The sequence below is a fragment of the Cervus elaphus genome, chromosome X (assembly GCF_910594005.1).
Source record: "Cervus elaphus chromosome X, mCerEla1.1, whole genome shotgun sequence".
NCBI classification, from domain to species: domain Eukaryota; kingdom Metazoa; phylum Chordata; class Mammalia; order Artiodactyla; family Cervidae; genus Cervus; species Cervus elaphus.
This window is the reverse complement of record NC_057848.1, coordinates 60,239,596-60,254,187: the sequence shown is the minus strand read 5'-3', so window position 1 is coordinate 60,254,187 and position 14,592 is coordinate 60,239,596. Positions and strand designations below refer to the sequence as shown.

Sequence of the window (14,592 nt, the reverse complement as noted above, 5' to 3'; positions counted from 1 at the left end):
GGGATTGGAATGAAAATTGACCTTTTCCAGTCCTGTGGCCACTGCTGAGTTTTCCAAATTTGCTGACATATTGAGTGTAGCACTTTCACAGCATCATCTTTTAAGATTTGAAATAGCTCAACTGGAATTCCATTGAAATCTAATTGATTATATTCTTTGCAGCCAAAGATGGAGAAGCTCTATGCAGTCAGCAAAAACAAGACCAGGAGCTGACTGTGGCTCAGATCAAGAACTCCTTATTGCCAAATTCAGACTTACATTGAAGAAAGTAGGGAAAACCACTAGATGATTTAGGTATGACCTATATCAAATCCCTAATGATTATACAATGGAAGTGAAAAATAGATTTAAGGGACTAGATCTGATAGACAGAGTGCCTGATGAACTATGGACATAAGTTCATGACATCATACAGGAGACAGGGAGAAAGACCATCTCCAAGAAAAAGAAATGGAAAAAAGCAAAATGGCTGTCTGAGGAGGCCTTACAAATAGCTGTGAAAAGAAGAGAATCCAAAAGCAAAGGAGAAAAGGAAAGATATACCCATTTGAATGCAGAGTTCCAAAGAATAGCAAGGAGAGATAAGAAAGTCTTCCTCAGTGATCAGTGCAAAGAAATAGAGGAAAACAATAGAATGGGAAAGACTAGAGATCTCTTCAAGAAAATTAGAGATACCAAGGGAACATTTCACACAAAGATGGGCACAATAAAGGACAGAAATGGTATGGACCTAACAGAAGCAGAAGATATTAAGAAGAGGTGGCAAGAATACACAGAACTGTACAAAAAATCTCTTCACGACCCAGATAACCATGATGATGTGATCACTCACCTAGAGCCAGACATCCTGACATGTGAAGTCAAGTGGGCCTTAGGAAGCATCACTATGAACAAAGCATTTCTTTGTCTGAGGTTTCAAATCTTGTTTTAAATGAAGCATAAAATTTGTTTCTCTTGAGGTTTTTAATTTATATACTTAATGAGTAATCCTCTTAAAATTTTAGTGAAGGACTCTGCATTCAGTACAGTTGACTACAGTAGAATTTTCCTAGTAGAAAATTTTCACTTGCTGGCACTCTTCTGAATTCTAATACACCCACTTAGCTTTAAAGCCATTGGGAATATCCTTTTTCAAGTATATCATTTAAAACATCAGATCCTGAGAACTGTGCCTGTGGCAGCCTTGCAGGCCCACTGTTCACAATCTGGATGCCCTCCCCTGGCAGTCATGGAGAGAAGCTGATGGGATGTCCATCCAGGAAGCAATGGCTGATCCATTGATCTGAGCACCTCCAGCTGTAGTACCTTCGGGATCTGGAGCAGCACTGGAGCCCAGGCTGTGCTTTTCCCAGGCTGCCCCCGGACAGTGACAGAATGACGGGGGATGTTAGGGCCTGGCCAGTTCTGCCAATGTGGACATCCTCTATGGGATCTTGTGGTACCAGAGTTCCCTGTTGGGCTGGCCAAGACTTTTAAGAAGTCACACCTATGTCTGAGGCTCTTCATACCCAGTTCTCCTTCCTCTCTCCACTCCCTTTATAGGTGTCAGTCAGATCAGCATTATGACCTGAAGGTTCTCTCTGCCTACTCTTTGGCCTCTTCTCCTATTTATCTTTCATGGGGAGTATTCTGAATAACTATCATGCCCTTCAACTCCATATTGTCTTCCCAGAGGATCCAAACTGACTTGCAAACTTAAAGACTGTGTTTCTGAACAGAACAAACACTTGGCTATTCACATGGTTTCTGGAGAAAAGAAAAGCCCCTGGAGACTCCGAGAAATAATTAGGTATGGAACTTTGCAAACTGTAGGGATCCTAAACTAGCCACTGGGGTTGAGGTAACAACCAGAAACTCAAGGCTATTGGGAAGGGGGAGTCTGTAACTCTGAAAAGTGGTCATATACAAGAATCATTCACTGCCTAGGTCTTTCCCTTCTAATCCCTTCCCCTACAGAAGCTAAAGGAACTAAATTTCAAATTGCCAGAGTTCATCAGAATATGCAAATTAATTAAGCAACCCAGTTGGAGGGGGTCCCATTTCTGTTTAATAGCTGATCAGTGTAACTATTTAATAGTCATTTCAAAATCAGCAGTAGCCATCCCCCCTCTGACACACACTCACATTTTACTTGTCAAACTGAATGACGAGGGGATTGTGAATGAGGAAGAGATAAATACAGCATGCTGTAATTAGTGCATAAGTTAAATATTTGTATGATTGTGTTTTATTCTAAGAAGATGTCTAAGTGATATTCTGAATTAAATCCAAAAGCTGTTTCCACTCCTTACTAACTTAGCCTTTCTTCTTGGCAGAAACCCCTGAGTTCATGTGTATTCATTAAAATCCAGTCCTAATTGCTCCCTAGTCAGCTATGAATCTTAAGAAGCTTAGCTGTTAAGTGCTTAAATTGTGTTTGCTGACAGAAAATAGAATTTCTCTAATGATTTGCTATGAAAGTCTCCATATTGTTATTATAGTGATTTTATTCATAGTAAGTTTCAGAGATTGTGCTAAGAGCATTCCACATTAATACATACTCATTTAAAAATTAAGCAGGATGAGCCATCTTTGGATCCTTCTTCATAGACCAGTTAACATCATAGGCCATTGAAAGAATTCTTAAATTCACAGATGTGACAGAGTCCCACTCTAATGGACACGTGTTGATCCAACAATACTTCCTGGATCCAGAGCTTCTCTCCCAAAGATGGTGGTGGGGTTGGCTGGGGGCAGTAGGGAGGGAAAATGAGAATCTTAGTCCTTTCACTAAGCTCCTGGATCAAGTTAGGTCCACAGCACCCTCTGCTACCCCTGTCCTAAGCCTCACCACAGCCTCCTTGGCTACTTCCCCAACGAGTTCATAGGATCTATGAGGGCAGGGACACTGTTTGTCCTGCTCCTTTTATTATATACCCAACAGCACAGAATTTGGCATTATTCTGACTGCCAAATTTCTCTAACCCCACCCTTGAGCCACTCACAACTCAAGCCATTTCTAACTGACCTTTTACATAATAATACTAATTAAAATGTAATAATATATAATGATAGTAATAATGCTCTAAAACATAATAATAATAGCAATTAACTTTGAGTCATTTTGTTCTATAGACCAAGCATCTCCCTCAATATTATAAAACCTATAAAATAAATAATGAATGTGTTTATTTTTCAGATGAGAAAACAGTGACTCTGAAGAAGAAATGAGATAGATAGGATCTAAAAGTGGCACTGGGAAACAAGAAGTGATACATCCTCCCTAAAGCTTGGTCATCACAACACCAAGAAGCCACCACCCTCCCATCCTCAAGTCCATGCAATCTGGTTCTTCTCAGTACTCCATGAAAACTGCTCTGAGGTTCTCAATGATCTGCTTCTGGCTAAATCTAAATGTCTCTTCTGCATTTTCCTGTTGACTGTGGAGCTATTTGCCACTTGCTAAGTTCCCCATGCCCTTGTCTTTCATCACCTGCCACTTCTCCTGTCAAATTCTTACCTTTTGGATCATTCATTTTTGCCTTCACTGGTTCCAAAACTTAACACTTGTCTCACTCTGTGGCTACCCCCTTTCCATTACCCAATAATGAAAAAAAACCTGGCATTGTTACAGATAAGGGAACTAAAATTCAGAGAGGCTAAGTATCAGCCCAAATGCCAGGGGAAAGTAGAATGGGTATTCAAATTTTAGTCTTATTCTTGATTACTGTACCGCATGCAACCTTCTTCTCACCTAAATTCTGCTCCCTCACTCCCACCATTGATTTTCAACAAAGGAGACATAACAAGTGGTAGATAAAGAGAGCTCTTAGATGCTCAATAAGTTGTTTATTTAGTATGACCCCGGAATTAGTAATTGCCAGAGGAGACAAAGGCTGTGTTTCTTTGTATCTTCTTTCTGTTTCCATTCCTTCAATTCTGGGAACATCCTTGTCTGGAGAAACTGGAGCCCATTTTCAATCTCTCATGAACTGAAAGGCCAGATTTATATAAAACACTCTGAATCTGAGGGAATGAACCTAGCATTGCAATCTCTGTTAAAACTCAAGGTGAAGGTGCCAAGATCTGACTGCCAAAATGTGCACTGTCTCCTTGGAGACCCCCAAGTGAATGACAGCACTGAGGAAGTAGTGTGGGCAATTGAGATGTACAATGAACCTACTGAGCATTACAGGTGCTCTGACAATCTGTAACTGATGTGAAAGAGTAAGGCATTCCTGGCTCCTATTGTTTCATGCTCTCCCCTGCAAGAGTGTTATTTCCTTACTGGACTGGAAGCCCCCAAATGGCCATGAACGGGCTCTAGAAAGATCATGTGGCATTTGGGAGGGGGACAAAACAACAGGGCAGAAGACCAGGCTTCTGGTCTTACTTTCACTTTTCACTAGCTGTGGGAGATGAGATCATAGGCAATATTTTAACTTCTTTGAGCCTTAATTTCTTCATTTTTCACTAGGGAATCACACTTTGGTCCTACATGGTCATTACTTTGTTATTAATACTTGCATCCCCCAACAGCACCAAACTTAATGATAGGCATGTATGCAATAAATCCATATTGGATTTGCCCACAATTCAAATGAAAAATTCTTGTCCATCAGTAAAATTAACAATTGGGTTAAATCTTTGAAAAATATAAGTCATCAGAACTAGAGTGTTGAATTTAACTAACCAAGTCAGTTAGGTAGGCAAGAAACTAACATTTATTGAGTACATATATGTGTAAAACAGTATAAAGCCATGCTGAACAAAGACTGAGTCCTTGTTTTTAAGAAGATGAGTGATAACCTGGAAAGCTAAAACATACATAATTTGAAACAATTTGAGAACAACAATCAATAGTGACAACAATCGTAAATGCTATTTATTTGGGATTTACTCTGTGCTAGGCACTGTGCTAAGTACCTCACATCTTGGACCCCTCTAGATCCTCACCACAACTCTCTGAGAGGTATGTCTTCATTAAGTTAGTAATTAGGATACAGAAAGTTTCTTAAGGGCCATAAACCTGAAAAGGTCACAACTAGAATGGGGACTCAAGTTCATCCACTGCACCCATGTCAAAAAGTGCTAAAATGAAACTGGGTAAGGGTAAGTGAGAGTTGATTGAAGTTAATCAAGGAAGATTTCCTAAATGAAGTAAGCTTGAGCTCTAACAAAATGTGGTCCACTGGTGAAGGGAATGGCAAACCACTTCAGTATTCTTGCCTTGAGAACACCATGAACAGTATGAAAAGGCAAAGAGATAGGACACTGAAAGATGAACTCCCAAGGTCGGTAGGTGCCCAATATGCTACTGGAGATCAGTGGAGAAATAACTCCAGAAAGAATGAAGAGATGGAGCCAAAGCAAAAACAACACCTAGTTGTGGATGTGACTGGTGATAGAAGCAAGGTCCTATGCTGCAAAGAGCAATATTGCATAGGAACCTGGAATGTTAGGTCCATGAATCAAGGCAAACACTGGAAGTGGTCAAACAAGAGATGACAAGAGTGAACATTGACATTTTAGGAATCAGCAAACTAAAATGGACTGGAATGGGTGAATTTAACTCAGATGACCATTATATCTACTATATGTGCAAGAATCCCTTAGAAGAAATGGAGTAGCCATCATAGTCTACAAAAGAGTCTGAAATGCAGTACTTGGATGCAGTCTCAAAAACAACAGAATGATCTCTGTTCATATCCTAGGCAAACCATTCAATATCAAGGTAATCCAAGTCTATGCCCCAACCAGTAATGCTGAAGAAGCCTTAGTTGAACGGTTCTATGAAGACCTAAAGACCTTTTAGAACTAACACCCAAAAAGATGTCTTTTTCATTAAAGAGGACTGGATTGCAAAAGTAGGAAGTCAAGAAACACCTGGAGTAACAGGTAAATTTGGCCTTGGAGTACAGAATGAAGCAGGACAAAGTCTAAGAGAGTTCTGCCAAGAGAATGCACTGGTCATAGCAAATACCCTCTTCCAACAACACAAGAGAAGACTCTACACATGGACATCACCAGATGGCCAACACCAAAATCAGATTGATTATATTCTTTGCAGCCAAAGATGGAGAAGCTCTATGCAGTCAGCAAAAACAAGACTGGGAGCTGACTGTGGCTCAGATCATGAACTCCTTATTGCCAAATTCAGACTTAAATTGAAGAAAGTAGGGAAAACCACTAGACAGTTCAGGTATGACCTAAATCAAATCCCTTATAATTATACAGTGGAAGTGAGAGATAGATTCAAGGGATTAGATCTGATAGACAGAGTGCCTGATGAACTATGGACAGAGGTTCATGACACTGTACAGGAAACAGGGAGCAAGACCATTTCCAAGAAAAAGAAATGGAAAAAAAAGCAAAATGGCTGTCTGAGGGGGCCTTACAAGTAGCTGTGAAAAGAAGAGAAGCCAGAAGCAAAGGAGAAAAGGAAAGATATACCCATTTGAATGCAGAGTTCCAAAGAATAGCAAGGAGAGATAAGAAAGTCTTCCTCAGTGATCAGTGCAAAGAAATAGAGGAAAACAATAGAATGGGAAAGACTAGAGATCTCTTCAAGAAAATTAGAGATACCAAGGGAACATTTCACACAAAGATGGGCACAATAAAGGACAGAAATGGTATGGACCTAACAAAAGCAGAAGATATTAAGAAGAGGTGGCAAGAATACACAGAACTGTACAAAAAAGATCTTCACGACCCAGATAATCACGATGGTGTGATCATTCACCTAGAGCCAGACATCCTGACATGTGAAGTCAAGTGGACCTTAGGAAGCATCACTACGAACAAAGCTAGTGGAGGTGATGGAATTCCAGTTGAGCTATTTCAAATCCTAAAAGATGATGCTGTGAAAGTGCTACACTCAATATGCCAGCAAATTTGGAAAACTCAGCAGTGGCCACATGACTGAAAAAGGTCAGTTTCATTCCAATCCCTAATAAAGGCAATGCCAAAGAATGTTCAAACTACTGCACAATTGTACTCATCTCACACACTAGCAAAGTAATGCTCAAAATTCTCCAAGCCAGGTTTCAGCAATACGTGAACCATAAACTGCTTATTTAACTCATATGCAGAGTACATCATGAGAAATGCTGGGCTGGAGGAAGCACAAGCTGGAATCAAGATTGCCGGGAGAAATATCAATAACCTCATATATGCAGATGACACCACTCTTACAGCAGAAAGTGAAGAAGAACTAAAGAGCCTCTTGATGAAAGTGAAAGAGGAGAATGAAAAAGTTGGCTTAAAGCTCAACATTCAGAAAACTAAGATCATGGCATCCGATCCCATCACTTCATGGCAAATAGATGGGGAAGCAGTGGAAACAGTGGCTGACTTTATTTTTCTGGGCTCCAAGATTGCTGCAGATGGTGATTGCAGCCATGAAATTAAAAGACGCTTACTCCTTGGAAGGAAAGTTATGACCAGCCTAGACAGCATATTAAAAAGCAGATACAAAAAATAAATAAATAAAAAGAAGAATACATTACCTTGCCAACAAGGGTCCGTCTAGTCAAGGCTATGGTTTTTCCAGTGGTCATGTATGGATGTGAGAGTTGGACTACAAAGAAAGCTGAGCACCAAAGAATTGATGCTTTTGAACTGTGGTGTCGGAGAAGACTCTTGAGAGTCCCTTGGACTGCAAGGAGATCCAACCAGTTCATCCTAAAGGAGATCAGTCCTGGGTGTTCATTGGAAGGACTGATGCTGAAGCTGAAACTCCAATACTTTGGCCACCTGATGCGAAGAGCTGACTCATTTGAAAGACCCTGATGCTGGGAAAGATTGAAGGCAGGAGGAGAAGGGGACGACAGAGGATGAGATGGTTGGATGGCGTCACTGACACAATGGACATGGACTTGGGTGGACTCCCGAAGTTGGTGATGGACAGGGAGGCCTGGTGTGCTGCGGTCCACGGGGTCGCAGAGTCAGACATGACTGAGTGACTGAACTGAATGTTATAAAGATGGTTAAAGAGAAGAAATTGTATAGAGAGGTTAAAAAAATAAGATGTTCTGATTAGAGAGAATGCCTAGGTCAAGAGACAAAAGACAGAAATAACTTTCCCTATATATGGACAGGAAAGGAATGGGTTTGCTAGAGTAGAGGCGGAATGAAATGTTGGTGAAGGAGAAGAGAACAGCTTGCTGAGGATATTTGTGGTTTATAGAAAGTGTTGCTGTGCTTACTCACTCAGTCATGTCTGCCTCTTTGTGACCCTATGGACTGTAGCCCACCAGGCTCCTCCGTCCATGGGATTCCCCCAGCAGGAATACTGTAGTGGATTGCCATGCCCTCCTCCAGGAGATCTTCCCAACCCAGGGAGCAAACCTAGGTCTCCCTCATTGCAGGCAGATTCTTTACCAGTTGAGCCACCAGAGAAGCCCAGGAATACTGGAGTGGGTAGTCTATCCCTTCTCCAGGGGATCTTCCCGACTCAGGAATCAAACTGGGGTCTCCTGCATTGCAGGCAGATTCTTTACCAGCTGAGCTACCAGGGAAGCCGAAACATATCTAGAAACACTCATTTGGAGAAAGATGTTTTCATACAGTTTGGGGGCAAATGAAGCCATCCAACAGAACCGTGCCATAAACACCACCGACAGGCATGGACTTCCAACCTAGAATCCTTCCCAAGCCCACAGTTCTCACTCGCCTCTGTCTGGTCTAGGCCCCCAGTCACACTCTGCATTACAAGGTCACTGTTGTGTACATCCTCTGTTTGCTGTTAGTGTGAGGGAAGGGAGCCTGGATCTGCCTGTCTGCAGCCAGTCCAGGAATGGAGGCACTGGGGTCATGGGTGCTGAGTCTGGCTGCAGCATACCCCATGAAAGGGAAATGCAGGTACTGACCCTGATGGGGCATGATCTGGGTGGCCTGCTGGCAGCTGAGCACGGAGAATTTAGTGGGCATGTCCACATACACATTGCTCATGGTGACCTCAGGCAAGAGACAGTTGGTCTGGGACCTGGTCAGGGGCACCCGATCCCCCAAGTTGATGCTGGAGCTGGAGCTGGTGCCTGCTGGACTGGTGGGAGGAGGAGCCCCGGGACGTGCTGGCGCTTAGGATCATGAGGATGGTCTCCATCAGGCGGGGTCCTCTGGGGGCCAGCTCTGCTGAGGCTTCTGCTTGGGCCGGAGGCATCTGCAGCAGCAGGCAGCTACAAGGGACCCCATGATGATGAAGGCAACAAACACCAACCCGACAATGAGGAAGTGCACAGAGATGGGGACTGCCGAGCCACCGGGGCCATCTTTGTCCACACAGGCAGGCTCACCCATGCCCTGTTGGCGGTCCTTGTTGCAGCCGTCCTGGTCCAGACACGCGTTGGTGCTAGAGTGTTAAATGGCAGTGTAGTTTGATACAACAGGATTTGGGCACCATCAGGCCTTTACTCAAACCATCACCTCTTCCTGGAATGTCCTTCTTTAACCTTCTCACCTAGTAAACTGTCAAATCTCATCTGAGGCGTCACCTCATTTCAGAAAGCCCTCCCTAACCTGTTCTTCCATAAACAACATTTGAGGACACCTCCTCTGGGTTCCCGTGGTCCCCTGTACATACTTCTAATCACATCTTCCAGTCTAGAAGTTTTATAGTTCTGTATTTTACACTTAAGCTTAATACATTTTAATTTTGTGAAAGGTATAAGGTTTATATCTAGATTCATATATATATATATATATTTTGCCCTGTGGATGTCCTGTTGTTCCAGCACCATTTGTTGAAAAGAGTATATTTGCTCCATTGTATTGCCTTTGCTCCTTTGTTAAAAATCAGTTGAATATATTTTATGTGCATCTAGTTCTAGGCTCTCTCTTCTGTTCCATTGATCTATTTAACTATCCTTTCACCAATACACCACAATACAATCTTGATTATGATAATAATAATAATATATAATGTAATTTATATGTCTTGAAGTTGTGTAGTGTCAGTCCTCTGATTTTGTTCTTCCCCTTCAATATTGAATTGGTTGTTCTGGATCTTTTGCCTCTCCATATAAATTTTAAAATCAGTTTGTCAATATCCACAAAATAACTTTCTGGGATTTTGACTGGGATTACTATTGATACATTGAATCTACAGATGAAGTTGTGAAGAACTGACATCATGACAATATTGAGTCTTCCTATCCATGGACATGGAATATCTCTCAATTTATTTAGCTCTTCTTTAAAGTATCCTACATCAAAGTTTTGTAGTTTTCTTTATATATAGATCTTGCACATGTACATCATAGGGATCTTGTACATCAGTGTGACTTATAGAAAGTCGTAGACAGCTCAACAGGGACCTCTGGCACCATTTATAGATGTATACCTAAAGTTTTCAATTTTGGAGGGTGCTTATGTAAATAGTAGTGTGTTTTTTATTTCAAATTTCACTTGTTCTTTTCTAGCATACAGGAAAGAAATTGACTTTGTATATTAACTTTATCCTTCAATCTTTGTTTATTAGTTCCAGAAGAGGTTTTTTGGTCAATTCTTTCAGAATTTCTATATAGACAATCATGTCATCTGCAAACAAAGACAGCTTTAATTTCATGCTTCTCAATTTATATACCTCTTATTTCCTTTTCTTGTCTTATTGAATTAGCTAGAACTTCCAGTATGATGTTGAAAAGCAGTGATAAGAGGCAACATCCTTGCCTTGTTCCTTATCATTGCAGAAAAGCTTTGAGTTTCTCACCACCAAGTATGATGTTAGCTGCTGGGTTTTTGCAGAAGTTCTTTATCAAGTTGAGGAAATTCCCTTCTATTTCTGGTTTACTAAGAGTCATGAATGAGCATTGGATTTTGCCAAGTACTTTTTACACATCTATTGATATAATCATGTGATTTTTCTTCTTTTGTCTGTTGCTTTGTGAATTACATAAATTGATTTCTGAATGTTGAACCAGCCTTAGATACCTGGGATAAATTCCAACTGGCTATGATATAAAATTCTTTTTTTATACTTTTTATTCAGTTTGCTAATATTTTGCTGTGGATTTTTAAATGTATGTTCTTAAGAATTATTGATTTGTAGTTTTCTTTTCTTGTAATGTCTTCTCTGATGTTAGTATTAATGGTAATACTGGTCTCACGAAATGAGTTAACAAGCATTTCTTCTGCTTCTATCTTCTGAAAGAGTTTGTAGAGAATTGGTATAATTTCTTCCTTAAATGTTAAATAGAAATCACCAGTAAACCCATCTGGGTTACCAAATTTGTGGGTATCTGTCATTGTTGTTTAGTCATGTCTCTGTGACCCCATGGGTTGTAGCCCTCCAGGCTGCCCTATCCATGGGATTTCCCAGGCAAGAATACTGGAATGGGTTGCCATTTCCTTCTCCAGGGGATCTTCCCGACCCAGGTATCAAACCTGCATCTCCTGTATTGGCAGGCAGATTCTTTACCACAGAGCCAGCAAGGAAGCCCTTGTGGGCATCTAGTTGTTAACAATATTCTTTTATTATGCATTTAATGTCCATAAGATCTGTGGTGATGTCCCTTCTTTCATTCCTTATATTAATAATTTGTGTCTTCTATTTTACTTAGCCTGCCTAATGTTTATCAATTTATTGCTCTTTCCAAAGAACTAACTGTTGTTTCCATTGATGTTCTCTATTGATATCTTGTTTTCAATTTCATTGATTTCTGCTCTAATTTTTTGTTTTTATTTTATTTATTTTTTATTGGAAGATAAGTACTTTACAATATTGTGCTGATTTCTACCATACATCAACATGAATCAGCCACAGGTAGCTGCTCTAATTTTTATTATTTCCTTTCTTTTGCTTACATTGAATTTTATTTGCTTTTTTCTTCTAGTTTCCTAAAATGGAAACTTAGATTATTGATTTTAAATCTTTCTTCTTTTCTAATACATGCATTAAATGCTATAAATTTCCCTCTAACCACTGTTTTCACAGAACCCCTCAAATTTTGATAGGTTGTATTTTCCTTTTTGTTTAGTTCGAAATGTTTTTTCTCTTGAGGTCTGTCTGTGTTACTTAGAAGTGTATTATTTAATCTCCAAGTATTTGGGAGATTTTCCAGCTCTCTGTTATTGATTTCTATTTTAATTCCATTGTGGTTATATGAGAATAAACATTATATAATATCTATTCTTTTAAATTGGTTAAAGTATGTTTTATGGCCCAAAATGTATTAACAGTTAATTTTGGTAATATTCTATGTGAGCTTGAGAAGAATATGTTATCTGTTCTTGCTGGGTAAAGTACTCAATAGATGTCAATTATATCCAATTGACTGATGGTGCTGTTGAGTTCAATTATGTCCTCACTATTTTTTGCCTGCTGAATCTGTCCATTCCTAAAAGAGTTACACTGAAGTTTCCAAGAGTGGATTCTCAGGACTTCCCTGGTGGCCCAGTGGCTAAGGATCCACATTCCAATGCAGGACACATGAGTTTGATCCCTGGTCAAGGAACTAAGATCCCACATGCAAGAGCAACTTGGGCAACTAAACCTGAACACTACAACTATCGAGTTGCATACCACAACAAAGAGCCCATGCTCTGCAATGAAAGATCCCACATGCAGCAACCAAGATCTCATGCACCACAACTAAGACCTGATGCAGGCAAATAAAGAAATAAATGTTTTAAAAATAATAAAATAAAATAGTGAAATTAATCTATTTCTCCTTGCAGTTCTATCAGTTTTTGTCCCATGTATTTTGGCACTCTGTTGTTAGGCATATATACAATAAAGAGCTGGATGAATCACAAGCTAGAATCAAGATTGCCGGGAGATATAGCAACAACCTCAGATATGCAGCTGATACCACCCTTATGGCAGAAAGTGAAAAGGAACTAAAGAGCCTCTTGATGAGAGTGAAAGAGGAGAGTGGAAAAGCTAGCTTAAAACTCAACATTCAAAAGCCTAAGATCATGGCATCTGGTCCCATCACTTCATGGCAAATAGATGGGGAAAAAGTGGAAGCAATGACAGATTTTATTTTCTTGGGCTCCAAAATTACTGCAAACAGTAACTGCAGCCATGAAACTAAAAGACACTTGCTCCTTGGAAGGAAAGCTACGACAAACCTTGACAGCATATTAAGAAGTAACCATTAATTTGTTTTCTACATTCATTACTCTACTTCTGTTTTGTAAATAAGTTCATTTATACTTTTTTTTTAGATTTATTACATAAGCAAAATGAGAAGGTGGTGGCAGGAGATGAGATGGTAAGATAGCATCACCAACTCAATGGACATGAATTTGAGCAAACTCCAGGAGATAGTGAAGGACAGGGAAGCCTGGTGTGCTGCAGTCCATGGGGTTGCGGAGTCAGACATGACTTAGCAACTGAACAACATATAAGTGATATCATATGATATTTGTCTTTCTATTTCTGACTTACTTCACTGAGTATGACAGTCTCTAAGACCATTCATGTTGCTGCAAATGGCATTGGTTTGTTCTTTTTTACGACTGAGTAATACTCTATCGTATATATGTAGCACATCCTCTTTATCCATTCCTCTGTTGATGAGTTTGTTTTAGATTCCTCACATAAATGGGGTCATGTAATATTTGTTCTGTGTCTGGTTTATTCCTCTATGCATAAGGTCCTCCAGATTTATATATGTTATCACAAACAGCAGAATTTCCTTTTTCAGGCTGAATAATATTCCATTGTATGTATATAGCACATCTTCTCTATCCATTCATCAGTTGATGGACAATTAGATTGCTTCCATGCCTCCACTACTGGGAATAATATTGCAGTGATCATGGCACTGTAGATATCTCTTCAAAATCATGATTTCAGTTCCTTTGGATATATACCCAAAAGTGGAATTGCTGAACCTTTTGTAGTTTTATACCAAGTCCCCTGTATACAAATGAGTTCCATTCCAAGAGTGAATTTGTTAAGTCCAATTTGTTCATAAGCTGAACAAAGTTAGCTTAGGTACCCAACTAACACAATCAGCAACATAGTACTGTACTGTAATAGGTTTATAGTACTTTTCACACAACTAATACATTCAAAAAAACAAACACAAACATAAAAAGTAAAGAAAAGATGTTTAATCTTACAGTACAGCCCCTTGAAAAGTACAGTAATACAGCACAACTGCTGGCATCTACTGAACAGGCAAGAAGAGTTATTGGCTGGAGGAGGGAGGGAAGGGAAAGGGTAGAGCTGAAAGGAGCATCATCAATAGGAGATGGAGTGCAAGCTGCAATTTCACTTATACCTGACGTTAATGGAATGCACATTCGCATCTTTGAAAGTTTGCAATTTGAAGGTTCGCATGTAGGAGACTTAGTGTAATTGAGCATTTTATTATTTTATTTTCCATCTTTTCTTAGTATATCAGTTATACTTTTTTTTAAACTTTTTTAGAGGTTGCCCTAAAATACATTATATATATATATAATATATATATATAAATGTATATACAATATACATTTATAACTAATCCATAGTGTAAGTACCATATACAAAATATCCCTAATTCCTTCTTTCCAAATTTATCATTGCTGTCATTCATTTTGCTTATACATAAGAATACAGAATCAAATACATTGTTTTTTTTTTTATTTTGAGGAAGCTATTTTCTGTTAGATCAATTG

At 39.5% G+C, this 14,592-nt stretch overlaps 1 pseudogene; it reads right to left on the bottom strand.

Moving 5' to 3' along the window:
* Positions 1 to 8,688: 8,688 nt before the first annotated feature.
* On the bottom strand, positions 8,689 to 14,272 carry LOC122690328 (annotated as a pseudogene).
* Positions 14,273 to 14,592: the final 320 nt, after the last annotated feature.